Below are 27,865 nucleotides of genomic sequence, written 5' to 3'. Positions count from 1 at the left end.
CTTTGCAGTTTTGGTGAACAATGTCGGCTGCACTTATCATAAAAAGTTGGTCTCCCTCAGAGATAGCATTATGACAGCGTGGTACGCAATGGGCACATCCTTTATTAATGTTTCATAAGTACTTGAGTATATACCAATTAGTTTTGCAATTGGGGCAATTTATAAGATTTTCCTATTATTAGTGAAATATTTTCAAATATCGGAAATGATGTATAATAATTTAATACTTTTAAAAATGTATTAAAATTCTTCACTAAATGTCAATTAACTGAAAAAAAAATATTTTCGTCATTTTGTAGACGCCAAAAACCGTATAGCAATGCCAACTACTCCACGTAATATTCCAGTAATATGTAAAAATATAGTTATATAACATTTTTCATGTGCTATTGCTATTTTAACTGTTTAAGGTTCTCCTTTCTATAACAGTAATAAATTTTTTCCCAAATCCACAAAAAAATATTGATTTATTAGAAGCCTGTTGATGAAAACCGCATGTTTACTAATAGTTTGAAATAAGATTTATAATCATAATTTTTTTTGGTTGTTAAAAAAACTAATAAGGAAAGATGCATACAAATGATGGACGACGCGTTGTGGTTTTTTCATATATTTGTTTCTTCCTAACAACAATTTACTTTCTTTCTTTTTTAATTATTATCATTAATGATACTCATAATATGTGATCAATATTCTAATAGTCAAGTTAAGAAAATTCAAAATGAAAAATACAGATAAAAACACAAAACAAATCAAAACCATATTTTAAACCTCTTGCCAATATATAATAATTAAACATATATTATTCTAAAAAAAAACAATTATTGATTTATCTACAAAGTTGATCATCTCTTGAGGTACACATTTTATTTTTTTTAATTTTTCAAAAGTAAAATTTAAGCAAGAGGTTTTGTGAGAACATATATTTTGTAAAATCATCAGATAATTGTGCTTGGCATAATTATTTATTCAATATGTGAGCCCTCACCTCTAATAATCGCCCCAATACGAGGCCTAAATCCCTTGCATACCTTTACTATGTAGTCAGACTCAAACTTGGTCCACTCCTTTTTGATAGAAACCTCTACGGACTGGACACTTCTATGAGGAGTAACACACACCTTCTGCTCCAGACGTGCCTAAAATGAGTAGTTAAAGAGGTTTGCATCTTCGGAAAGTTGGCTTTTAGATAGGTCTATGTCCTAGCTCTACAATGATACGGAGCTCTGTCTTTAGTGAAAACAAAGTGTCTCCAAACTTTTCTGAGCCGAAGCTAGCACTTTCTTATCTAGAAGTTCAATATAAGGATCTGTATTGAGCTGCCCCTTCCTCTCCACAAATATGGGTGGGCAAACTCCAAAATAAGCAGGATCGTACTTTTCATTTTTTTTGAAACTGAAAAATAAGTACTCTGTTTTTACTGTATTTTTTCATGATACTTTCAAAAATGTAATACTCAAAAAGATAAAATGACCCTAAGCTTCATCAATTACCTTTTGAAAATGAGAGAAAATGCGTTGTTTTTCTTTAAATATTTTCTAGTACTGGCTTTCTTTATTTAATTTATAGATATTAATATTAAAGGAATGTATATTTATTGTCCTTAATGTGAAGAGTTCAAATATGAAGAAATTTTAATCATAAGTTATTCTAAACTAGTTATTTGTGCACCTTAAAAAAAGATAAATATGCGGTAATTTTAACACTGTTTTGTTTGGATAATAGTTAGAAACATATACTTTTATTTGTTAACCTTAAGATGAATAGCTGTTAATGTTATATTTTATAAGTTTGTTTATTTTGATTTGAAATATATAATAAGAGAACATAAATATATCAATCCAGAATAATTTATAAGAAAAATTCTGTTTGATTAAATGATGAAATAATTATATTAAATTTGAATCCATAAAAAACTTTCAACATTTTCTTTCAGTATATCTTTCTTATGATTTTAGAAGGTTATAGAGGTCTTACTTGGAGTTATTTTTTTCCATCAGTCTCCTTCTGCCCTCCTGAGTCCCCATTGCTCCAGCTCTATTTATCTATGAGAAATACTGTGAATAAGCTCCTGTGACTATTTTAACAATCCTCCCACAACTTTTTGCTTGGCATTGTCATTTAAACACTTTCAGTGGTGCTTGGATAAAGGGCACACGGTTGAACATAGGTAGATCTTAGACCTTCATCATGTCTTCAGTCGCCCCTCTTCTCGGTCGAAACGAACCGACAAATTGCAATACATGTTTCATTAGTGCCGAAGAGATCTATAAATCGACCTGATTGACCTCAGTGGGACAGCTATTTCACCTCTAGTGCGAGAGTTTCTAACTTTCAAGAAAGTATTATAAAAGTAAAAAAAGCATCTATAAGGCCCATTTATTCCTTCGAGCATTATCTTAGAATCCATTACAAATTGTGATATTAAGAATGCATTTCGGTCAAGGACTAAATCTTCAAGTTCTCACATAATAGTTGCGAAGCAAATCAAAAAAATCGGAGTTTTATGAATAAGTTATGACCCTAATAGGCGTGTTGAAGAAAAAGGCACAAAATAGCCTATTTCAAGCAAGCAGTGTTTTCTAGTGTGGATAGTTAATTGTCATTGATTTAAAATTTTAAGAAAAATGAAGCACATAAATAATAATAATAAAAAAAACATCATTAATAAAACACATGGATAATTCTTACTATATAAAAATAAGTTCTAGAAATAAAGAGGCAACGTTAGAAATTCTAAAATTTCTAAGGATTGACTTTAGTAGCTTCCTATGTTTGAATGATATCGATGGAAAATAATTTTTGCTGCAAGGATCCAGGACGTGCCATCAACATTGGGGATTTTTGAGGAAAGAGGCATCTAGCAGCGGATGCCATAAAAATTGCTCTAAGTTCGTAAGGGTATATTGGGTCTTATAATGTAAGCTTTCCTGCAATTAATGACATAGAGTTTAATAAAGAAAAGTCAATCTACTTAGAAAATATAAATCGTTCTTTTTACTACCAATTACAAATTAACGGGCCACCTAAAAAACACAACGGATTTACATGTGTATATGACACGCGTGATCATCGTTTATCGGGTTCCAAAAGAGAGGAGGTTGCTCCTACCATTATTATTTTTTAATTGACCTAATATTAGGAAACAAATTAGTTTATAGCATAATAAAAAGTTTATTATGCTAATGATATTTTCCAGCAAAACCCGGAGAAGGATCCCAGACAAAGGGTTACTCTCCATTTTTTTATAAGCTCACGCACAAATACAATAGGATATTTCTAATATTTTATTTTGTTGAAATGTCCTAGTTGCCGGTTTAAAATATGTTCCTTTTGATAAAATAAGCAATTTTGAGCAAAATAGAACAATGTTTAGAGGTAGCTCAACCGACTCAAAGTTTTGAAAATTGCCATGTTTTTTTCAAAAAAGTGACTTATGTTTCGATTGTCTTGGAAACAATTCGTTTAAAAATTTTCATACTTTTTTCAAGATGACTTAATTTAATCATAGAAGTATGGTTTTTGCTTTGACAAAAAATATTTATAATTTGGATTACAATGCAAATTGTTGTAGAGCTAGTTAATAGATCAAGAACGTGTTGCATGTAATATCTTTTGTATTTTAATTTTTTCCTCCTGTAAAACAATACTCTTTTTTTTGTTTGTGTATGTCCTTAATTTGGGATGACATATCTGTCGCATTTATCAGTCCTTCATAGGTGTCCCAAATTTCAATTTCCCCTCTATGAAGCATCATTGCTCATATGAACATCTGGAGTACTTTTGTTTACAATTTAAATCCATTAGATATAGAGCTCCCCTCATACAACAATTATTATAGTTGACGAATATTTAGTAACAAATAATGCTACACAATACATTGTAGTTTCCTTAAATGTTAATTAGTACGGATGCTAATTTGGACAAAAATATTATGAGATATACTATAGGAATATTTTTAATAACAGAAAAGTTAATCAGAATTAGTTTATTCAACAAAAACTGTGTAAACATCAAAGTGCTAAGAGATACACTAGGAAAAAATCAATACAATTTCAAAGTAACCTATATCTTATTGGCGTATTTTTACCAAATTGACTGAAAATAAATTACGTTCATTACAAATGGCTTTGTCATTTTTCCTATATCAGCATTAGAGTACTCAAAAATAATAAAATATTACTATTAAAGCAATATCAAGTTTTTATGGGGAAAAACATGCGTGGGAGATACCATTTCTACAGAGGTTCTACTTTTAAAAAATTCCATAAAAGGTAGCAACTGACACTAATTATAAATCGGGAATATAAAATAGTGAAAAAGCATGTCACACTATAGAGAAAGGACAATAAGCTATCAATTTTGCCAACAAACAGCTTCAACAGATTTTTCCAAGAGATTTTTACCAAGAATTTTCGAAGCTCGCAATAATATTTCTTAGTGATACTCCAACACGTGGAATAAGATATATCAGCAGTCCAATGCACCATGCTTTTTTGATTGCCCAAAGTGTTGTAAAGTTTCAAAATTTAGTATTTTAAGTCGTAGTTTATATTAACTTATAAAAATATATAGAATAATAGCATATTTATATTTTTATCGCGCAAAGATTAATTGTTTTAATTTGATGAAATAATAACTTAATTATTCCGAAATGAATGGACTATTTTCAAAAACGGCATTTCAAATTTTTTGTATGCAATTATTGAATGTATCTCAACAGCTTGTTGGTTTGATTCTATTTGATAGTAAGTTTAGAATTAAAAAATATATTATTTGAAATATAAAATAAGTAAAAACATGACCAAAATTCAAAGGAAAAATTGATCCATAAAAAATGAGAAAACTTTGCTTTAAACAAGACAAATTTTTTACAGGTAACCACACGTACAATTGTGTTTTCACCCTTTTAGTGAAATTGAATAAAATTTAATTCTGATATCATATTTTGTAGCTATAAAACAAAAAAACAAAAACATTGTAAAAGCCTTTGAAAATGACAGGCTTTCTTACTTTCACATTTAAGACAATATTTGAGAAGGGCTTTTTATTACTATAATTTGTTATTAAGCTTGCCATAAAGCAAAGTTTGTCAATTTTATCTAATAAATTATATAACTATTCCTAAATTGATCCTTTGATTATATTATAATTTTATTTTTCTTTCAAATATGTTTGAATGTCTGAGTTTGTATAGATGATCCCTTTTAAAAGCTTTTATATATCCAAAACATACAAATGCACTAAAATACAAAATAGTTTGTATTAACTTTGAGCTACCTTTATTTTATTTTCTACATATTCTTGCAAAAACTCCTTCATCTTCTTTTCACAATTTATGATCTTAAGTAAAAAGTGTTTTTCTTTTTTTATCTTTTTTTTTAACTGTCCCTTTTCTGAGCACATAAATATGAACTATAAATAAATATAGAACTTTGTCAAACTTTATTGGTAATACATTTCTTTTACTTTTCTCTTAGGTTTGTTGAAAAGTTTTGGGCTAAATATATTTATGTACTTACTATTTATATACATATGTACGTACATATTATATACCTAAGTTAGAATGATTCTTAAATGCAGTTACAATGGAATTTTAAATAGAAGGCAGTCTTTTTTCCTTATTTTGGTAAATTTAAGCAGATGAAGATAAATAATATATATAATAGTGGGGACCCAAAACTTACAAAAAATGTGATTTATATTGAATCAAGAAAAGAAAAATCCAAAAACAATTCGTGATATGTTCAAATAATATATTTAGCTACCTTTTTATTCAATATGTTCTCCTTCACAAGCAATACCAGTTTTGAGACGACGGCGAAGAGATGGCAGCTAAGACGATGAAGGCTGTGTCCATGGCGTACCGCACCGTCAGGGGGGTACCTTGTATCAAATCAAAATTTGTATGGTAGGTGCAACATACATTTTTTTCCAAGACAGCCCAAACTACGAAGTCTATGGGTTTGAGGTCAGGGCTGGATGAGGGACACAGTATTAACCAATGTCGCTGCAGGTATTTTCGTTCTTCTTGGCTTTATGGGGCCATAATTAACTTCTTGATGTTGTAGGCAGTCATGATGGAGATGCCAACGGTCTTTATTCCCTTCTCACTTTTAACGCCGGTGCAAATGAGATTCCAGACGTGGAGTCCTTTTTTATTGTTACTCTGACATTTTTAAACTTAGAAACATGAGATGAAAACAAAAAGTGTGTTTCTTTTTGTTTCAGCGTAATGAAACCTCATAAATAGAAATTTTATTGATAAAATGTAAATAATAGTGAAAAAATATAAATGAGTTAAACCATGGTGAACAATAAAACTGACCAGATTAAGAAATGCAACTAAAAGGCCGAGCTAAATTAAGGAAACCCCAGTGGAGCCTCAAAATTGACTACTAAAAATATAAAACCGAATATAGGAGGATAATCGAACTGGAGAGACGAAGGCATTAGAGGAAGGGATGCAAGGATGTAGATTCTTACTCAGCAATATCTGCTGAAATAGAACTAGAAAATGGTCATAATAGAACGAGAATAGGAATGTTATTTAATGATTCAAAACATGTACACAACATGGACGAATAATATAACAATTCAACTAACTTTGGACGTTTTTAAATTGTAAAGAAGATGAAAAAACAAAACAAAAAAAAACAAAAAAACAGGACCTGATGGATTTGTCCTTGTGAATTAATTAAAATTTACATAATGAGTATTATGAGAGAATTATTGTGTTGTACAAATTCTCAATCAAGTTATTGTATGTTATTTACCAATAATCTGGAATAATAGTCGAGTAATTTTTTATAAAGCCTGATAAGATTAACAACAGTATTTTGAAAGTATATAAGCCAATCACACTAACTAACCGTAGATAACAAGGAATAGAGAGAGTAATTTATTGGCATGTTGAGTCCCTAAAGTTGAATGTCCTTATTCTGTTGTGTATATCACCAATTCTCACTCACTATGATCCAAAGAAGCAAGTAACAATAATGAACGAGACATCAAGACTACATGGATTAGGATAAGAAAGATGTCAACAATTGGCAGCTTGGCGGTCAAAATTTATAGTGAAGCTCAACCAAGATACGCAACTCGTGAATTGGAACTAGTTGCTATACTTTTGGCCTTCGACAAATACAAAATCTATATTTTAGGAAGGGAATTTAAAATCTAGACGGATCAAAAGCGGTTGATTAATATTATTATGGAACGGATATGGGAGCAACCAATAACTGACGTATACAGAGATTCATAGAAAAATTAGCCCCATACACATTTAACATAGAATGGACGAAGGGGAAGACTCTTTTTATCGCAGATGCATTAAGCAGAGTTCCAATTGAAAAACCTGTTGATTAAGAAATTGAGCGAAATATGCAAAGCCTTGAATGAAATGTTTGACGCAGAAGAAGAAGACGAAGACTCTTTAATGGTATGTGATAAAATTATCCAATTTATATTGTCTATTCAGTCATTCATTAATCGCTGGCAAGGTTCTTAACTGGTTTTTGACTGTGGTGGTGAAAGAAAAGACCACTCAATTAACTTGAGGGACTTTCCACTAGTCTTTTTCACGACCTTGCTAACTGTGGGCTGGTCTACATTCTTCTTCTTGGCATACTTGCCCAACTTCATGGCTGGATTCTTATCAAATGCCTACCAAAGCTTTAAACTTAAACTTTGTTGGTCTACCACCCTCAAGCGTTTCCTTAAGATTGTTTCTAATTGTTTGCATGATGTCCGACGTGTTCTTTCTAATCCGGAATACAACGAAAATGTACTCTCTTTTATGCTCCATCGTGTTATCTGGCTTGTTTAGTTCATGTTCTAAATATCAAATAAAATACTATTATACCAATAATAATATAAAATAATAATAAAACAATTATGACACTTTTCCGAAGGTTCCACAATGATATGAGTCTTAAATAAGTCATTAGACATTTAATTGTAGTCCCTTTTTTAAGAATTATATAAAAAGATATTTATTATTATTATAATCAGTTACAATTGAAAGGCTCCCAAAAAGAAGTTTAATATATTTTTGTACACTGAAATTTTTTTATTTTTTTCTCCTAAGTCCAACAAGGAGAATTGTTGGTTGTCTTACTCCCGGATATTCAAGAATCTAACCTTTTTTCGTCGTTTAAGATTTTATGCCTTACAGATTGAATGAGTTATTAATATTTTATATGATTACCTTTTTCTTGTAAATGAAGAGGGAAATGTGCAAATTATAATAAAAAATTATGAACAAATCCTCACAAAGAAAAGCTTTTATATTTTTAAAACATTTTTTGATACTAAAAAAACAACTAAATTGTAATCATATGTACGTAGTATTGTCAGGAATGATGAAATTGCCTATTTAATCCATTAAACTTGAATAACAAAATATGATTAATTGTTCTCTATTTATGTGTTATGAAATGACTGTATTAAGCTTCGATATATAATGGATTTTTGTAAAGGTTAAATTTTCCTTTTGTTTCATGTTAGAAATATTAGATAATTTTTAGTAAATTAAATCATAATATCCATTGCTTAAATGATGGGATACTTGGAATCAAACAATAATATATATATTATTGTTTGATTATTTTGAAGTTTTATCATCCAAACTAATTGTTAATCGACCAAAGGAGCCAATTCCAGGACCAACTAATTGTAGAAGAAGTTTTACCTCTTCCACAGGGCTGATTAATTTTAATAATAAATGAAAAGCTGCGATGATTTTTTTTCTATTATGGAAGGAGTAATTAGAAACTATTTCGACCTAGGCGATCAGAAGAACTTCTTCCAAATATAAAAACTGGAATAATTTCAGTTGTCAGTCGGCAAAGCCAGTAACTCACTATTTGAAGAGTTTTAAATTATTCGCTCTACGGTTGGTATAAGAAGATCATAATTATGTCATATAAGATATATATTTATGAACTAATTTAACCTCAATTTTTTGTTAACATACCAACAGCGCAAAATTTATTTATCACAGCATAATTTAGGTTAAAAACTTTGTTAGGTGAGTCATAACGGGCCAACCTTTATTATTTACTCATGTCTACTTTGCAAATTAAATATTCCAATCAGCAATGTCGTAGAATATATAATTAGCTGTCGATTACTAAGTAAAACATTGTCTTAGTCACCAACATGAGCACATAGTACGAGATGTGGATTAAGATCGTAGATCTCCTCCATACGGGGTTGTTCCTGAAGGTCATTGGATTACAGACTGGGGCCTCGATGAAGACGATTTACATTTTATCCATACGGTTGAAGGTTGGGGAGTAACTAAGGCCCTCTCCGCGAGAAGGCAGAAAACCCTCCGTGTCTGATAACCACCTGAAGTAGGCCTTCAAGAAAAAGCAGAATTCCTCAATTGATGACATGATCAGAGAGATAAACAATTTCCCATCAGTGGTGTCCAAGGCTTTAAAAAGGTAGGAGGAAAGTCTCCGTGGCGTATTCCACAGCCGTTGTTGACAGAACAGCAGAAAAAAAAAGTGTGGAGTTTGCAAAAAATATCTTGAAACATTTCAAGGGATTTTGTGGACTCATAGTGTATAGTAGCTGTTGCCCAGGTAGATCAATATAGATTATATGAGAGCATTATTATTTTATTGTCAATTATTGCAGGGGGGGATTTTTGACGTAAATACATATATAAATTAGAAATTCTTACACTATTACATAAGGGAAAAAATATATATAGCATAAGTTCCCCCGCAATAGTTAGCATGAAATTATGCGATAACCACGCCCTGAAGTACAACCTGGTTAGTCGATATGTTATAAATGGCACTATTAGGAAATTCCCTCTTCCCCAACTTTTTCGATCTTTTCTTTCAATTTGCTTAGTCTTGAGGTTTGATATACGGAAGCTGAATCTGGAATTTCATACAAATTAGCAAGCTATAAAGAAGTTATGTCATGTAGCCAACGTTAAATGCTTTACAGTTGAAAATTTACCTTCATTGAACAAAATAGGGAAATACGAAGCAGTCCAGGGGTTACAAAACAGACTCGAAGTTTAAATGATAAAGCAAAAATACCAAAGATCACTATATAAACACAATATAATAAAAATTATATCGTAGTTCATGAAATGACTAGAAAAATTATCTTAAAGTTCCCATTGATATAAGATTACCTCATAGAAAGGTTTTACGTTTCCTTCAAAAAATAAAAGAAATCATGTCATTCTTCCCCACACCAATGCTGAGGAAATTATATTGAACAGCCTGAAGGAAAATTCTTTATAAAATAAATAATATTATTCAAGATATTTAGACAAAAATAACATATACATTTGTACCCAGTGGCAAAATTGTGAAGATATTTTATTTAAACACAATGTGTCTGAGAATTGCAATTTAAAAAAAAACAAAAGATGATCCATACTGACTCTTTCATTTTAACGGATTTCAATTCATCCAATACAGAAATAAGGAATTTTTAGAAATTATATTTATTGAAATATTCATGTCAATAGTTCTAATGCTGCATCTTTAAATTTTCCGATAGAAACTCAGTCGGAGCGATTAGGGGACACACCCGTAATTGTTATTCGCTTCCTATGTTTCATTCTATGACCAAGGGCGTCCACAGAGTGTGGGATGGAGGGGTCGTAGCACATACACACACAAATAAGTAAATATACAAAAAAATAAAATATAAAAAAAATTTGCATTCATATACAACATAAGCAAGCATTATAGCTGACAGTTAATTTCCCTTTTTCAGACCTCTAATATAAACACCTCACCAGTGATATGAATCGATAATAAAAGAAGCACAACAAAGCAGACATCGATCATGCCGAAAATCCAGATGATAAAAGATTATCAGGTTATAAGTTAGTTTAGAGTTGAGACAACAACTACAATCGAAGTACATATAATTATAATTATTTAGAAACGAAAACAAAACAGGAGCACAAGTGAGAGTACCGTAAAAGAATGATTAAAAAGTAAACCTATAGAAAAAACATAGAAGAAAAGGATTTTGCTCCAGAGACATCATTTTTTATTTACATGTTTTAATGCAGTCATTCCAAAAAATTACCACAATCCTCCTAGAAACGCAATTATTTCATGGCATTGTTGCGATGTATTTTGTATTGTCTGATAATAAATTCCATAGTTTTATAGTTTCTTTTTGTGGCAGAAGGAAAATATTTAATCAGGTCAGAGGAATATTCCCACCTTGAGTCCTGCAGAGGCAGAATCTTCATTGAGAATGCAGTGTATCTAGATGCAGCTTATAAAGAAATCTTCCTCAATTCCACGCCGTATGATTGATCCTCAGCTAGTTTTTGGGCTATGAGAGCCTTGCAATTACTTAAAGCCGCTTTTAAAGTCTTCTTATCATTGGAACAATGGTTACAAATGAAGTGAAAACCAAACAACACCATGGCCTTTAAGCTGCCTTTGTCAGATTCGGATTATATGAGATAGCCAGTTTACTTTTAAGAGAAGTTATAAAATTCTCCTAAAGCAATATCCATATGAAGATTTTGAAAATTTTCTTCGAAGAAGAAGAAAATAATTCTAACTCAATACATTTATCATCTGAAGAAGGCTCAAAGCGATACCACGAACTTTTAACAGTGGAGAACATACTATTCGCTATTAACTCATGGTCAATTGTTGAAGACCTTAGTTCCATTCCCCAAGAGAATAATTCATCATCCTTGTTTAAAAATCTGCATGTATCTACCAATTCCAATTCATTGCTGAGCTTTATAAGAATTTCATAGGTTCGGTGTTATTTTCTAACTTTATCTAAATCAAAATTAAGATCATCTAATAAAATCAGAGGGAGTTAATTAAATTTATAATAATTAATGATCGATTGAAAGGTCAGAGAAGATTTCTCAATTAGCAAATATGCGTTAATAATTAAAAATTGAAAGTTATCAATTTATAATTTTATCTTGTGCCAATCACTTTTATCAAAGTATTCACTAACGCACACTGCATTGTACATAAATTTGAAAATAAGGGTAAGAACTCCTCTCGAGCGGTTAGATCCAGTAAAGAAGAAATTAAATTTAGGGGAAGCCATAAAGAACACAATTCTGAGTAAGTTGAAGGTACTTTGAACGTATATATTGTAGACATACGCTGTCGGGGGAAACTCCAATGATTATCCACATCAAAGCATATCAGCTTATTCTCTCTCTTCCACCTTTCGTATTTAAAGAAATAGTTTTCTAATTCCGATTTTAGTTTTGTAATGAGATTTTCTGATCGAATCTTCAAACCCATTTTTTTGTTCTCTTTCATTTAATGCGTTTCATCGTTTCTTGTCTTCTTTTTTTGGTCTGAAAAATCAAGGTCCTGGAAACTAATGTCAAATCCTGGATTCATAATTTTGCACCTGGGAGGTCATTTGTATGGGAAGAAGGCTTTGCTCCATGCCACAATGTAAAGAAAACGTTGAGTTTGTTGCCATGATTTATTGTTGACCTTGTCGGACCAAATGTTTGGCCTACCTGCTCACCAAATCTCAACACTATGGAGTTCTTTGTGTGTGAATAGTTGAGCAACGTGCCAAGACATCCTCCTGCAAGACAGAATCGGAGCTGATATACAGAATCTGGGAAAAATTCCAGAATTACCTAAAGAGATATTCCATATCAGGTATACACACTCTCACGACATCATCATTTACAATTTTGATAATTTTTTGTGAGTGTTTATTAGGGTGATGCAGTTGACCCAACGTTATCAACACTCATTTTGGTACTGTAGGTATATGAGTAGAATACAAATACAAAGTTTTAGGAAATTTGGTTACGTTTACCTCTGGCAAAATTGCAATTTTGTAACGTGTATGAAACAAACATTTTATAATGCATTTTATTAAAAACATGTTTTAAAGTAACATATCTCTATATTCGAGCAAATAATATCTTATCTTATAACTTTTTGGTCGCTTTATTTTCCTTTATTGTATCAATCAATCTGTGATCGCGCCTATACCGTTTATTAAATAAAGAAGACATTATTAAACTTCAGTTGAGAAAATAAGTAAAAAATAATAATAGTTGTTTGTTTTTTTAGTTATTTTCTTTTTACTAATTATTATCTTCACATAATAATATAAAATTTATAATTATAATTAAATTAATAACTACGTTGCACATATAAATACATAGATCATCCATCAATTTTTAATTACCAACTACTTTGTTCTTGCTTTCTTTTTCTTTGATTTGGAAGTGAATATCTTGAGTCATGCCTCTTGCTGCAATGTCTTTGTTCAAAAGTCAGTAATTTGATTCCATGTTTGTTCCGATGTCATTTCTAACTTGATCACAAAATAATGCTAACGGTACGAGTTCTTCAGTTAGGTACCACAAATGTCCCGAGAATGACATGATTGCTGCATTTGCAGAAGTTTATAGATCCTAATAAAACTGATCAAGTTATTGACTGTTTTGAGATCATTCAAGGGTACTACTAAAAGAAGTGGAGCTGTAAACCTCCAAAGTAGATAACCAATAATAAAAATAGCATAGAAAGCGATTTAGTTTCTGTTACTGTTCAGTCACAATATGGTTCCCTTAGGTCATTCTTGGACTATATTTTTTCTGAGTAGATCAATAATTATAGACATCCACTTTGATTATTGAAAGGTACCAAGTTAGATGAAGATTCGAAAACTTTATCCTTTCACTCACTTATTTAGAGAATAGTGGACAATGTTTTGCAAAGCTGAAGGATATAGTCTTGTTCTCTTCTTGTCTATCTCCAAAGATGGATAATTGAGGTCTTTGATATCACAACAAAATAGGCTACTTCTTTTTTGAAATTTTGGCAATTTTTTGTAAGAATCTTAACCTATTCATACAATTATGCAAAAAATTAGAGTGGCAGATTAATGGAATCATCTTAATTTAGGACAATAATTGAAGAAGGTCATATTTGCCATAAAAGTAGATTCCTTATTTTTCTTGTAAAAATATTTAATTCCATTATGTATCCTTCCTTTCTAACCCTTCCAACTTTTAAATATACATAATCACGTCACATATGTATTTTTATTATTCATCATAGAACCTTCTCTAAGTTAATGAAATATTCTATTATTTTATCAATATTGTACTGCATTTTAAGTTTAGCTTCATATTTTCACGAGAAATTTTGATTTTATTGTTAACATCACCTTAAAACTTTCATTTAAATGAATCATATTACAGTTGATCGTAGAAATGACTGTCTTTGCATAACTAGTTTTTTCAAAGCTAAATTCTATGTTTTCAATTTTTCTATTATTAACAGATCAATTTTAATTTGATATCAAAATATATTCCATGACTAAAAATGTTCTATATCTTACTAAATCACTCATTTTTAATATTTGTACAATAATATTACTCTTTTGAGTTCTTACTACTGATTTTTTTACGTCTTGCAAAACTTGTCACTCGATTAATAGAAAATAAAAGGTGCATATTTTTTCTATGTTTTTAGGGATCATATATAAACTTATACTGGACCTTGCGGAAGGAGAAAACTTAGGGTGATTTCATTGTTCCTTTGTCCAGATTAATTATACAAGGAAATCCCCATTGGTCATTATATCTCACTGTTACCAAACCTGTGAGATGAATGATTTCTTATGAAGCACCAATTCAATTCTTGACTTGGCAGTATTACTTTCTTTACGAACTCTTAGTTTATGGCATAATTGAATCAAAAGTCTCTGTTCAGTTTTTAGCCTGTGTACAAATTAAAATTGATCTGTTAATGATAGAAGAATAGAAAAAATACCAAAATTCTGCAATATGAAGGCTCCTTTAGTGGCGAGTAAGGTTTAAGAAGGCTTTACGGTGTTAGTATTGAGCAGCATAATCGTCTAAAAAGTTAGAAGTCATTTTATAATTTCTGAATGTAGCTTTCAAATATACAATTAGTTGGTACTCGAATAAATGTACTGAGATGATCAAATGACAGTTGTAGTTTTTTAAGATAATTGTACATGAGTAATTACACAAAATGATCATTTTTTATAAGAAGATCCGGATGTGTAGTGTGTATTACAGAAATATTTTTTGAATAAAAATTAAATTAAAACATTTGCCCCTATGAGTATTTAAAGCAATCATGTTTGAAACCAATTGAGTCTGAGTGGATTTATATCTCACTGAAGTTCGAGTATCCTTCGTAAAAGGGCAAACTTTGAGGGACTCCAAAGCATGCCTTCACGCTGGCACATGTCTAAAATTTTAGACCCTCACCAAAAATTATCAAAATGGCTGCTGACCATGTCAAAAAATTTCCAAAAAGTGTGTACACTCGACATCGAACGACCCCATAAAAGAATACCGTTATGACCTGCTACCGTTTACAACGTCGAGTTGAGGTCGTTTTTGACGGCAAAGGTGACTATATTGAATAATATTTTATTCCAACTATTTGATTTTACAGAGGATAGATTAGGAAGCCTCAGCTTGGACTCGAGTTTTGAAGCTTTAATGTTAACTGCAACTCCTGATATATTTCATGAGAACTCTACTTAAGGTCAGTGGTTCCCAAAGTTGGGGTGGGGTCATTTTATGATTTCCATGAAAGAAGAATTCAATTTTAATTATACCATTCAAACTGAAATAATGATGAATGTATATATTTTTATAAGTTATCATAAGTGGATCATTTTAAAAAGTATTTCCCAGAAGATAGTCCTCCACAAAAACTACTGGACACTCCCAAAGGTGTTTGCATGTGAAGATTGAGGATCTATAGCACCCCGCCCCCCTCCCCTAAAAAAAATGGAATTTTTGCTTTTGACAATATATTTTTTTTTTGAGGATGAAACTACTTTTTCTGGGAAAATAGGGATAATAATTTATTTTTTCTTTAAAAAAAAAAAAGGTAATTAAACTTAAATAATATAACCAATTGATCTATTTGCATAAAATACACTCCAAATTTTATATTCATCTTTCTATGACAGATGTAGGGGTTGCACATTTTCTATCTGCATATTTTAAGGGTCGAACTCAAAAAGGTTTGGTACCCATTGCTCTAGATTATTCATTGCAGTAGGTTTATCCTCGAATAAAACAAAGAAGGGTAATTTTTTTTTCAATATTGGGAGGGACAAATGCCCTCAATCTATACTGTTCTGTATAGGCACATTGAATGCATTAGCCTTATTGTTCATTTATCAGAATTTCATTGACGATCATGTTACTTCTATCTACTTCATTTTTTATATTTTTATGGGTGAGATAGGAAACAATAAATAAGGTTATTATTGAACAAAAAAATTTCATTCATCAAAGTATTATATTTATATACATATAAAGGATATGTTATATTCATAGAACTGTACTCTAGAATAAATATATCTATAATATTTCTCAGCTTCTCATCTTCCCATGCAAAAAAACAAACAAAAAAATGTTTGGAATATCGAGAGAAGAAAATGCTATATCAGAGGAAGAAATATGTTTATAGATACATTGGAGGAATATGTATAAGGAAAGGAAGGGAATTGCTTCTCAATCATTATGACTTTAGTCAAATAAGAAATTATTGTGCAATTATTTTCCATATCGGAACATTCCAATTAGTTGAAAAGATTATAAACAGTATAGAAATAATTACTCATAATATTACATTGAGAAAGGTCTTTCTAAAATATTCATTCATATACATATATTATTATATCGACCTTGGAAATTTGATATATTATACTTATAGTGAAATGTCTATTTTTATTCTAAAAAATTAAATATTTTTTTGTCTGTGAAGGCGAGTTTTATTGTTGTTGTTTTTTTTTTTGCTTTTTTGGTGTATCTACAATCATATTTATGAATGAATATCATTGTATTAATAAAATATTATTTAAAAACTAAAATCCCATTTTGTTCTTGAATAAAATTTGCTGCAGTATAGGGAGTGCAATCTTTGGTCAGGGACGTCTGCAGGATTATATTTGGGGAGAGGGGCTTGATTCTTGGAAAGAAAAAAAATTGAAAGAAACATTCAGAACTTCTTACAAAAATTTTTTTTTTTTATAACAATCTCAAATATTAAATTTTTTCGAAAAAAAATTGAAAAATTCACAGCTATTCTTAAAAAATTCTTTAAAATGTTACTGTTAATCATATAATTTTTGGTTTGATATGCTGATAATATACTGTTGTTATACTCTATGACATCAAAATCTGTCTGTCTTGTCTATCAGTCGGTACGTAGGCAACTATATATATTTCTGGCCTAATAATGAAAATGCGAATATTTATCATCAAAAAGGGTTTTATTGTTTTTAAAAGTATTCTCCGGCATGACTTATACACTTTTGCATACGCTCAAACTAATTGTCGAAGCTCTTTTTCCACTACAATTGAGACACCTCCAAAACATGGTTTTTAAACACTTCAACAGCATCTTTTGGCAACGAAAATCATTGACCACACATTTTTTTCTTTATGTGCCGGAATAAAAATAAGTCATTGGGTGCCAAGTCAAGGCAGTACGGCGGATGACCCATCAATTCGAAGTTCTGGTCGTTCAAAAAGGCGCTGGTTTGAGCCCATGTGTGAGAGCTTGCATTCGTCTTCTCTTGTTCGTTTTTCTAATTTCTCCAAAGACTTCAGGCAAACAAATTGTGATGTACCACTCAGACTTGACAGTCCTACGATGCTCAAGGAGAACAGTCGCCACATGATCAGTTTTGCCAAAGAAACAGGCGAACGTTTGTATCGAAGTGATTCTTCCAAGGACAACTTTCGTTGGATTCGGCTCGTCTACAAAGACGAGCCAAATGGTCGATTATTGTTTTGTTTTGGGCACATACGCATGGATACATGATTCGTCACCAATGAAAGTCTTATAAACGTCTTTTGAAGTACCACGAGCGTATTTGTTCAACATTTCTTTGCACCAATTGACACGAGACTTCTTTTGAGTAATTGTCAAATTGTGCAGGATCCAACGAGAACAAATCTTCTTTACAGCCAGGTGTACATGCAATATCGAATGTATGCTGGTGGAAGAAATGTGGAAGGATGCCTTTATCTCACGGTATGTCACATGACGATCTTGCATTATCACATCACGCACGGCATCAACGGCTGTTTTTGGGCGACCTTCACGGAATTTGTCTTTGAATTCATTAAACCAGCTTTTTACAGTGCTATAGGATGGTGATTAATAGACATACAAAGATTTAAGCTCATAAATGTAATCCTGTCGTGATAATCCACGTCGAATCTTGTAAAAAATGATCGCACGAAAATGTTCACGACTTAATTCCATTTTTTGCCAAATTAATTTTTTCAAGTCACTGTAAACAACACAAATGATGGTCGTACGTCAAAACATTCTGGGTACGATTATGTTAAAAAAATGTCAAACTTACCAAAAGAAATGTCAAATTGCACCTTGCAACACTTCGTGTAGCGTAGGCCACCTACGTATGATACAATAAATTGAAAATTCTGGTGCCTCTTTTTGTGAATCTAAGTAAAAATCGTATTCGCATTTTTTTTAGATATGAGTAGCTGCTCATTTGCTGTGATACACAGGTGAACTGACTGACAGGCAAAAAGCTTTATTTCAATTAAATACTTTAATCTTTCTTTAAGACACTTAAAAAATAATTTATCATAAACATTTGATAAAAAAACTTTTGATAGAAGTTTAACTTAACTAATTTTTTTAATTTTTCTAAGAACTGGAATGTGTAGTATACGGATAGTATTAAAACAAAATCACATTTGTAAAAATATGAAAAATTTCAAAACTTTAGGGCCAAATGTTCATAGAAAATTTTCACACATTGTTAGTCGTATTTTTTTATCAAGAGGAACACATTTGAACCCTCATTTTTTTACTTTTTCACAAAAAGTGATTTAATTGCCACCCTATGCGACTAGAAATTTATATCATTATTTTCTCACCTCTTCAGCATTTAAAAAAAAATCTATCTTCAGTATTTGGTTCGAGATTAATTCCCAGTCAAAGATTCAATAGTTGAAATTTATTTACTTATCTGTCTCATTTTTAGTTATTTTTAAAAGTTGTAGAATACTCGTCTCATTTCCTCTACCCTCCAAAATTATACCCCTCATAAATTTGGCCCAATTTTGTAACTACTGATCTAAAGTTTATTTTTATTTTATATTATTTTGTCTTTCTTAAAGCTTCAATATTGATGTTATTAGAAGTATTGAGGGAAATGATACCTTTACTAATAAACGGAAGACCACTTAGAGGGACCTGCTTATTGCTAATAATATTATTTTTAGTAAACATTTATAAATATTAATAATTTTACAAATTAACTCGATTCATTTACAAAAAAAAAAATGTATAAGGGAACCTGCAAGTCCACCCTTAACTTCACAGCGTTTAAGGAGAATTTTCCCTAACTCCCCTTATTTATTTATTTTGTTGTTATTTACCGAATTTTTACTTTACATATCAACATCCTAGTTTATACTAGATTTCATAGCTTTTCAAAAAAGGTTCATTGTATTGACTCTCTATTCCTTATCCTTTAATAGAATTTTTTTATGACAATAGATTTGTCATATGAATTTTCAGATAGCGTTTTTTTTTTTCTTAGATTGTAATATTGAGTAAATATGAAAATCATATATGCATTGGCCAATGCCCATGTATTTAATATTTTTGTGAATTTATGATGAATTTATTATTCAGGATAAGTCTTTAACTTTTAGAGAAAACATTTCCTTAGAGAGTATGAATATCAAATAGATCACAATATCTTAATGTGTACCATTCCAAGAATGTCGTCACACCTTCTCTGTACTAAGAGCTTAGCCTTTTAGTGATGTAGAGTTGGCTATCCCAGTTATGAATCCATCCTTGGGGTTATTTGGATAAATATGAACAATAGTTTCCAAAGATTGAAGGGATCAATTTATGGAGTACATGGAATTACACAAAAAAATAATAAGATAAATCATGAATCCTCTACGGATAAGTTGTGACGTCATTATGAGACGTTGAAATCGTATATAATCAAATAATGTTTTATTTGCAATAATATATTCACGACAAAAAAAAAACTACAAAAAATACTATATCGAACAAAATACATTGAGATATTGTTCATTTTGTTAAATATGTATGTCAGTTTTAAATAGAAGATGATAAGTTTTTCCATAATATAAATTATGAATGATATACTACTCTAATATGGAGAATAACTAATAGGAAGAGTGTCGTTTTTCATAATTTTTCAAACTAAAAAGACATTAGATTCAGCTTATACAAGATACATTTTTAGTAAAAACATTTTTGAAATTATTGTTGTAAGTCTATCTTTTGATTATTTTCTTTATTCAATTTACTAATACGCTAGTCAATTATTTTTGTATTCACAGTGTTAGCGTGGTCGATAGAGATGAAGTTTCCAAGAACATTTGATTTTCCACTTTATTGAAGACTTCTAAGGTTTGAGGTATTTTCGACCGATTATTTAACCTATGTGATTTGCATTCATTTATTTTTTGACCAGTTTTCTCCCCAAAGTCATCCAGAATTTGGTAAAGCTTCCCTACATAATTGGGGATGTTTTTTCCACTCAGGATGACAATGAAATCATTTGCAAAGAAGAGATTGGTCACCTTCTTTCCTTCACTTTCCATCCCTTCAAGACACGTATCCAATGTATTCTGGAGACAAGCAACAGAAGTAAGAAACATGAGATGACTTATTCGATCTTCTTGTTTTACTCCACGTTCTAATCTAATTTGAGGTATTTTTTTCGTTATGAATAATTGAATCAACATGCTTTAATAGAGTGTTTACAGCGTAGTAGACCACAGCAGGAAAGCTCTTTATTGAAGAACTTGCCATGAGGAGTCCTCATGGCAAGTTATTCAAGCATTCAAAAGCCTTCTCAAAATCAAGACATAACAGTGTCCGGACCGGAAACCAAACTGAGTCTCAGGGAGAATTTTTTCAAAATTTGGTTTTATTTTTTCCGTTAATTAGGCAGAATAAATTTTATATAAGTTTTCTAACAACATTATTGCCCTCCAATGTTATATTTTTGTTTATCATTTCCCCTTTTTAATGAGTCTAGTTTTTGCATTGTTGTAAGATCTTCCCCAAAAAATGTTGTATATAAAAGTATTGTTAGATATTTAGCTAGTTCCGGAAATTGTTTATAAAGTTGGGCATTAAATCTAGAAAGACACAGTGATTTGTTAGATTTTAGTTTTTTGTCAATGTATCGCAAGTGGTGTAAAAACATTTTAGAGATTCCAATCGTCTTCGTTTGGTTTTTTTGATTTTTTTTTAAGTATAGAGAGTCTTTTCTTGGTTTAACTCTGGAACTAAAAAAACTAAGATACCATTTCTGAATGTGATCCGTTTTCTGTTTTATTGTTGCACTATCTATATTTTTGAATCTGTGATATGATTATGACTATCCAACAAGATCACACTTTTTTATGAACATGAACACCATATGCTCAACTTAGTACAAAAGTTTAAAAGTATTCCATTGTATAGCTGAAAGTATGAAATTTGATTTTTTTAAAAAGAGCCTCTCCCAAAAACACTCTATATCGTTGTCTATTTGAGATAAGGCCATGACAATATTTCAAGGATAACACTCATTTTTTTAGGCGATCTCAAATCCATATGTATTGGACCGCCCCAGCTAGAAGAGGTAGAACCAAAGAGAAAGAAGAAGAAAAAAGATAGAAACCAAGAGAGAGAAAAAGAAAAAGTAGGGGGATAAATTGAAAAAAACAGTGAAATACAATGCCAGTCCATACTGAGAGTGTATAATTCAGAATTCGGTATCGGTGTTCATCAATGGAGAAGAGTACATGTACTGGAAGGAATGTCTGCTGAACTGCCCCTGGCCAGTAGAATTTGCTCCGAGGACTTCCTCGAATGTCTGTCTTTTGGAATCACTCACTCACTACGAGAAAAGGAAAAACAAACACACATTTTTGAACCATTAGACAATTTTATATGGGTTTTATTAACTTCACATTCAATTTATTAGATTGTTTGTGACGTGAAAAATGACAGAATAATGTTAAACTCGAATTAAAACTCAGATATAACGGAAATCAGACATATGAGTCAAAACTAAGTTTCATTTCGGATTTTTCACCTAAAGATAAATTCAAAAAGAAACCTAAACTCATGTCCATTGACACAGAGGGGAGTTACACCCATAGATTATGAGAATCGGAAAAAGTAGCTTGTTAGTCGGAAAATTTATATTATTTATTTAATGACAGGAAAAAATTGCATGGCTTTCCATTAAAATGATATTATTTCATATTTAAGTAGGAAAAAATGGAATATGGACAAAATTTATAAATAAGGACATCAAATACCCATTCGAAAGATCAAATGGATATGGATTCTCAGGCAAAATATTTTATGAATAGAAGGAAGTTAAAAATTAATAAAGACCTTCATTCATTAGTACTCTCATTGCCTTAGGTCCTGATGAACCCCTCATCTTGAACCCACGCCTTAGAACTGTCAATCAATACATACTATATAAAGAACATGTTTTTACATCAAGAGGCGAGCTAAAAAGATTCACAGGAAAAATTGCCGATTAAATTCTACATGCAGGGGTCACTTGACTTGTGTAGCTAATTTCCTACGATATGCCCCCCTTCTTTATAGAAATTGGTTCAGTGGAAAGGAAAAAGGGTATCCTCGATATACAACAGCAAGTCGAATAAAGGGAGCGTGAATGCTTCTTTTTTTTTTCTGCAAGGAAGCAGTAGAATCTTTGTTCCATTCATTTTATTTTTCTGGTCGAGTGAGCCCTATCTACCTATGGTCGAGAGTATCATTACTGATAGGTTTATTATAAGTCTCAAGGCTTCAAATTAGCTCATTACTCGACAGTTAATGCATACAAATCAAAAAGGACTGCTCTTCCTGCAGGTCTGAATACAACAATCATGAGATATATGGACTCTATGTACTTTTAAACTGTTATACAAAATATATTAATATTTTATTGAGGGTATTACTACCCCATCTTTTTATAACTATTAAATCTTTCATATGCTTTTAAATAACTAAATAAAACTCCGTTTTTTAATTTTTGTTATTTAAAATATTAATCTTTATTTGATGAGAAAGTCGGAATAAACTAAAAGCATTTTACTTTCAAAAAAATGGCTTTTCATAGTAGAATCTAGAGCAAATAGTATGACAGTTGAAAAGGAGAAGAATAGAAACCTCCCCCTCCCCTGCCTAGGGAAGATCTTTTCAAAGTCCATGGTATATTTCCAGTAGTAATTTTTCATTATAATCTTTCCTTTCTGATTAATTATGACTTTTTACCAATGTTTAAATTAATAACTATTTTGCAGTACTTTTTTTTATATAATTATGATGTATATATACTGCATATTCAGAGTTGTATAATATATGTCTTAGAAAGCAAAAGTGTCTTTTTGTAGTTGCTAAACTGAACAACATTTTAATTTCGCAAAGTTATATTCATTATTACTTAATTCTGGAATACAGAACATATGAGTATAAAGTAGTAACTTTTATTATGTCCACACGAGCCCCTAAATTATAATATAATGATACACCATAATGAGGAAATGTAAATATTAGATCACCTCATTCGGACAACTAAAGGATAGGAATTTTGTGCTTCTAATATTTATTAATTATTATTATTTAACTAATTACTTTCTGGAGTTTATTTGTATGTGTTGATCTGATTCTTGTTCCTTTTTTTTATTTATTTATACAATTACTACTAAAAATAAAGGTTTTGTACACAACGAGTGAAGAGGTTATTTATATATATTATGTGCAAAAGTTAATTATGAGTAGAGTAACGTGGACACACTACAGAGAATCCTCCTTGACATCCCACAACTTCTTGACGAGAGGGTGTGCGATTAAGCAACAACGAGACTACCTGAAAATGGGACCCTACATCCCGGGTATTATTGCTTTGTACACATTGAGCATCAGCAGAATCAGGAAAGCCTTTTCTGGAAGAGTAATGGAGAATAACCCCAGATATTTAATAAAATACGTCTGGAGCAGTGAGGTATCTTCCCCGACTACCCTATTCTAAATAATGCATGATACATTCTTCAAAAATCCTTCACAAACTCGGAACAAAAGTGATTCCGCTATAAATTAGCTACAGGATCATTATTTATAAATAATAAGACCTCGAAACCACAAGATAAATATTGTACATTTTGTAAAATTGAAGTAGAGTCCTCTCTCCATCTATTCTATAGTTGCTCTAGGGGGATCCCCTTCCTTAAAGGAGAAGAAGGCTTAGAATTCAGTGCTTTTGGAGTGATGATTTTGGAGAGCGACTGGCTCATAATGATGAATCCGGCATTGGAAGAAAATATTAAATTTGAGTGCATCATAGAGACATCCTAATAGTAATTTATGAGCATAAACAGAGAAGTAGCTCTCCACGACACTCTTAGTAAATACATTAGAAAATTATTTGAACATGATGACCCTTCTTTGATACATATCGCTTGTTATATCATTTTAACTTTATAATATTTATCTTACAAATACACACTTTGGTATTTATTTTACATAGTCTTTTAAGTTTTTAAGGTAATAATGTATTAAATTATTATCATTTTTCCACTTTTAATTTAATTAGAACTGTGGTATTCTTACATTATAATTGTTAATTCATTATAACTGTTTTGTTTCAAGTTAAAGATGAACCCAAATAGTTAGTGCATGTGCTCATGAAGGGTGGGTAGTAACAATGAAGGTTTTTCTTGCTCGAATTGGAAATCCTTGCTATAATATAAAGTTGGATTTGTGTTTATTTCCTCCCTATGACGCATGTTAACAGTTGATCCAAATTAAACGTCCTGACAGCTTTTCTTCAAAAACAAAACAAAAATGGAAAATTTAATTAAATATAAAATATAAAATTTTTTGGCGAGAGCCAAAATTTCTTAATTTGGAGGGGAGCTATTTTTTCTTTCTAACTTAGAAAAGTAATAAATAGTTAAATACAAGTAATAGATAAGAATCGGAATTGCAAATTCACAATTATTTTTCTGATACTGATCTCCAATTCAAGAAAAAACACACGATTCTCTTATTCTGGCTTCCAACTAATTGTACCATCACTACTTTATTCCTACAGGCAGAACATTTTTATACATCACTGCGTATATGTAATGTATAAGAAAACATAAGTCTATTTATGTATAAATCATCTTAGCATAGACTATTTTGGTTCGTATGTACATCACGCATAAAAAATACCTACAATGCACAATGTGTGTATAATATATTACACATGTACTATTTAATTAATTATATGTATTTCTCGTAAAAGTCTAAAAATGAAAGCAATGAAAAAGAGAATTCAGAACATAAAATTAGTAGTAGAATGAGTTTGAAAAGTTAACATTTGTATTTTCATTCAAGAATAGGCTTATATATGCAGTAAAAATGATAACTTGATTGATTGATAATTTCCTTCTCCAAGGATCGCTTATTGTACAGCTCAAATAAACAACGTATTAATTCTTACGATGGAGTTTCACTGATTAAGTATAAGTAAACATTATAGTATTAATTAACTCCATGTAACCTAGGAATCTTGTGTGAAGTCCATATACATAAAGTATATTCCTCTCTCGAGGAATTACCGGGTTGCGAACCTACGCACATTGAGTTCAAGAGAATAATTTAACCTGAGCACGTTCTCCATGAGCTACGTCGATTCCATAATATTATTCTTTGATTTATCTTTGGATAATAATGTTATTCATTCATAAAGTCGGAAGAGTAGAGTGAGTTTTCACAAGAAGTCAAATGAATTTGGAGTCGCATAGTTCAAATGGTTGAATTCAATGCCAAGATTACAAAATATTATTCCAATATATAAATTCAGAATAAATTATTCTTAGATGCAAGTAGTTTTAAAGAAATTGTTTATGTTTATTCATTATTTTCAGGACTGATAATTTGAATTTAATTTCAAGATTATGATTTGAACATTGTAGTTTTAAAGTTTATTTACCTGATTTAGAAATTGTCTTTGAAGTTCATATACATAATATATATTTTCTTCTCTTGGAGTGACTTCGAATAAATCAAGCAACATTAAGCTAAGGAGAATAATTTCTCCCGAGTACATTGTCCACTAAACCATGTTGCTCTATCCGATGTGGATTTCTTAAATTGATACCAATTTTTTGGCGAGAAAATAATTGATCTCCGATTAATCGCCTAATTTTTACAAAGTATAATAATAATGAATTCCAAAAGAAGTAGTTCAATGTACACTTCAAAATATATTTCACAATTAAATAGTAGTAACAAGAGGAAAAGGCTGATGGGCTTCCAATGTGTATTTATGATTAGAATTGAATAATTTGTTGTTGAAAAAACTACCTTTTATAAATTAAGGATGGAGAAACCGTAGTTGCGTGCTCTCTTTCTTCTTTTTTTACTCATAATTTAATAGGTCGTCTTGTTGATAACTTCTCCCTCTAAAGGAAGCATTCTCTTCTATCTTTGGTTTAAATTGTTTTAAAAATGCATAATAAAATCAACATTTATGAATTTAATCATAATTAAAATATTTTTATATTCTAATGCTATTTTAAGTGTATAAAGTTATCCTGTTTATAGCATTTATTCGTTTTCTCATATAAAAGGCAGCTTTTATTAACAAGGATTTTAATTAAGTAAAATATATGTCTCACTCCCTTCTCATTATGATCTTTTTTCCTTAGAAGACCCTCAACTCTATTTATGATAAATTTAGAAAGGTATATACACTCCATAAGGTTGCACATTAATAGGAAGGTATGTTTTTCAACTTTAAAAAAAAATGATTTAAGTAATTTATCTGACATGAAAATATTTTGATAAATCTTGTTTATAGTTTATACAAAATATAACTTAATTTATTTTTTAAAGTCCCCTATATAGCAAAAATTGAAAATAATTTAAGGAAATTTTCAACATTCACTTTGATCTTGCGTATGTGTAAATTTTAAAAAAAAGAGGTGTTCCACGCAAATCATCCAAAATTATTTACGTTAACTATTAAAATACCTCTGAGTCCATTAAATTTCATTGTATTTCTTACTTTCCCTATTGGTCCTTCCCAAAAATGATTTTTCACATTTTTTGTACCTTTATGCATTAAATTAAACACAGACTGCATATATCCTCAGTATCATACATAACCACAAAAACATAGCAAATAAGACCAATTGACCCACTATAAACTAATACACACATTACTAAAACGTAAAACCTATTATAAAATTAGTAGAGTAATAGAAATTCCTTTATCTAAAAAAAATAAGATTGTTTAAGTAATTCAGACATTTATCCATATACATTCAAAAAAATTGAATGTATCTCTTACTTCTCCAATAAGAAATAAGCTTTAAAAGGAGACAAGTAAGTATGATATTATAAAGCTATTTTTTGTTCACGTTAGCATAGTTCTCAGATATAAATCCCGTGCTCAAAAATGAGATGTCGACAGGAAAACTTTGCTCTACCCTATCTGAACCAGTTTCCTTTCAGAAGTACGGAATAAAAATTAGTCTTTTAAGGTAAGGGTGTATAATTAATATTGAAATCAATCACCCCTTCGTTTAAGGTTATTCTAGATTGATATATTATATTAATGAAGTACTTTGTAAAAGTGAAAAAAAAAATCACTAATAAATTGCATTTTTTTATTTCCCTCTTCAGATAAATTTGGGACCGTGAAGCATCTTTTAAATTCTTGTACTAAATTATACTCCAAGCTATATTATTACACCAAATTATATTTTTAATTATAATGTAATCCATTGAGCAAGTTTGCTAAGGTAAATCAA

At 30.5% G+C, this 27,865-nt stretch overlaps 1 long non-coding RNA gene across 1 annotated transcript; it reads left to right on the top strand.

Annotated features, from left to right (window-relative positions):
* The first annotated feature begins 20,223 nt into the window (after window positions 1–20,223).
* Window positions 20,224–25,927, top strand: LOC139907021 (uncharacterized). Its single transcript, XR_011783320.1, has 4 exons — window positions 20,224–20,311; window positions 20,384–20,460; window positions 20,518–20,757; window positions 25,504–25,927. It is a non-coding gene; the product is annotated as an uncharacterized lncRNA (long non-coding RNA).
* The last annotated feature ends 1,938 nt before the right edge of the window (window positions 25,928–27,865 follow it).

This window comes from Lepeophtheirus salmonis, chromosome 13, assembly GCF_016086655.4.
Source record: "Lepeophtheirus salmonis chromosome 13, UVic_Lsal_1.4, whole genome shotgun sequence".
NCBI lineage: Eukaryota > Metazoa > Arthropoda > Copepoda > Siphonostomatoida > Caligidae > Lepeophtheirus > Lepeophtheirus salmonis.
Note: the sequence above shows the minus strand (reverse complement) of the source record. Positions and strands in the feature narration are given on the sequence as shown.